At 48.1% G+C, this 2,259-nt stretch overlaps 1 protein-coding gene across 2 annotated transcripts in view; it reads left to right on the top strand.

Moving 5' to 3' along the window:
* Positions 1–2,259, top strand: part of LOC101856464 (GRB10-interacting GYF protein 2) — a 60,332-nt gene that overhangs the window by 45,382 nt on the left and 12,691 nt on the right. The gene's annotated exons all lie outside the window — the stretch shown is intronic.

Consider the following 2,259-nt stretch of genomic DNA (forward strand, 5'->3'; position numbering starts at 1 on the left):
CAAATATAGATATTTGTGTACCTGGTTACTCTATTGAACGAAGTGACAGAGATGACGGAAACAATGGAGGCGGGGTCGCGACATTGATTAAAGATGGTATTACCTATAACGATTCCATGATGGAGTAGTTGGCAACCCCGACTCCACAACGGAGTTCGTAGGCACACTCTTTTACTTGCCCGGCAAAACCCTTAAAGTCGTCAACCTGTACATCCCGCCACGCCACAAAGGTAACTTCATTCCCCACGTACTCAAGACTGATGCAAACACCATCATCGTAGGCGATTTCAGCTGCCATCACCCTTTGTGGGACCCTTACATCGACCAGTGTGCCACCGGAACAGAAATTGATGATTGGGCCCTCGACAATGATATGATTGCCCTCAATGACGGCTGCGGAACAAGAATCGACCCGAGCAGTATGCTCAAATCAGTCCCTGATATTTCCTTCTGTCATGTTTTACAGGTAGCTTATGTTTCTTGGCAAACCAGTGACACCCTGGTCTCTGACCACAAAGCCATCGAAATCAAACTCTGTAGACACTCTGCCCCCACCTGTAGGAGCAAAGCCGAATGGTCCTTCAAGAAGGCTGACTGGTCGTTGTTCAATGCCCTCATGGAAACAGAGACTTCGGCAAATGACATGCCTAACATGGCGGAAGCCGCAAAATTAAACACGTGCCTTACTGAGGCCATTTTAAAAGCAGCCGAACAAAGTATCCCTAAGGGCGCTCGTAAACTTCCTAAACCCTTCTGGAATGAAGAAGCGGACAAACTGATATAAGAAAAAGTGCAATTAAGGAAAAAAACCATGGCAACCAAAACATGAGAAGACATTGAAAACTGCCAGGAGGCGTCTAAAAGAACCGCATCCCGCCTAAATGAGATGAAGCGCGACTGTTGGTGCAACTTTACCTCAGAGATGTCCCTCTCGATTGACCCTCAATAAGTCTTCCGGGTCATAAATGCCATTTCAGGCAAGAAAACCCCCTCCACCGGCAGTGCACTCACAGTGAAACAATAAAACCCTAAAAGGAGATAGAAGCAAGGCTGAAGCCTTTTGCCGTAAATACGCCTCAGTCAGCCGCCTAAAACTCGACAAGGCAGACAAATACAGGCACTACCAGCTTAATAAAAAGCTTAAACTCCTCCCTATTGACCAGAACACAGGCTATGATTCTCTCCTCACCATGGCTGAACTGACAGTTTGTATAGGAAAGCTGAAAAATGGCAAATCTCCTGGGCTTGATGGTGTAACCAATGAGATGATCAAACACCTCAGACCCATCGCAACCTCTGTCTTGCTCCGTCTTTTCAACCTATTATGGGAAATGGCCATTGTCCCAAACAGCTGGCGACGTGCCAAAATCATACCGATACCCAAGAAGGATACCCAAGAAGAATAAGCCCGCAGGAAAGATTGGGTCCTACCGCCCCATCAGTCTCACTAGCTGCCTTGCTAAGCTGATGGAGACCCTCGTCAAGAACCGCCTGATGTACTTTCTGGAGAGCAACAACTTGCTGATCAACAACCAATCAAGCTTCCGCAAGTTACGATCTACTGAAGACCAAGTCCTGTGCCTAACACAACATATCTCCGATGGATTCCAGGCTCGTCCCAAAATGAAACGAACTGTGCTAGCCCTCATGGACTTCTCGCGTGCCTTCGACAAGGTATGGTGCACGAGGTTAATGGAGAAGATGATTGAGAAATCTACTCCCAGCCGCATCACCCAAAGGATAGGTTCGTTCCTCAGAGACAGATACGCCTGCGTTGAGCAAGGCAACGCAACAAGCAGGCTTCGCCGTTTCGAGCAGGGAGTCTCCCAGGGCAGCGTCCTGTTCCCCCACACTGTTCCTTGTCTTCATTGATGATATTGAAGCAGGCCTGCCTGAAGCCGTGAAGAAGGGACTCTATGCTGATGACTATACAATATACGCCACCAACGAAGACAATAAATCAGGCTGAAAACAGGGTCCAAGCAGCCATAAACTTACTTGAGCAGTGGGCAAAGCAAAATAAGATGGAGATCAGTACAGAGAAAACAGAGTGCACCCTCTTCACCACCAGCACTCACGAGGCCAAGCGAAAACCAGCACTCTCACTCAAAGGCTCCCCCATCACCTTCAACTCCAACCCCACCTTACTTGGGGTCACACTTGATCGTACTCTATCCTCCAACTTCCACATCCAAAACCTTGAGCTAAAACTGTCAAGCAGACTTCGACCATTGAAAGCCCTTACAGGCACCACCTGGG

Source organism: Aplysia californica, unplaced genomic scaffold (genome assembly GCF_000002075.1).
Source record: "Aplysia californica isolate F4 #8 unplaced genomic scaffold, AplCal3.0 scaffold00666, whole genome shotgun sequence".
NCBI lineage: Eukaryota > Metazoa > Mollusca > Gastropoda > Aplysiida > Aplysiidae > Aplysia > Aplysia californica.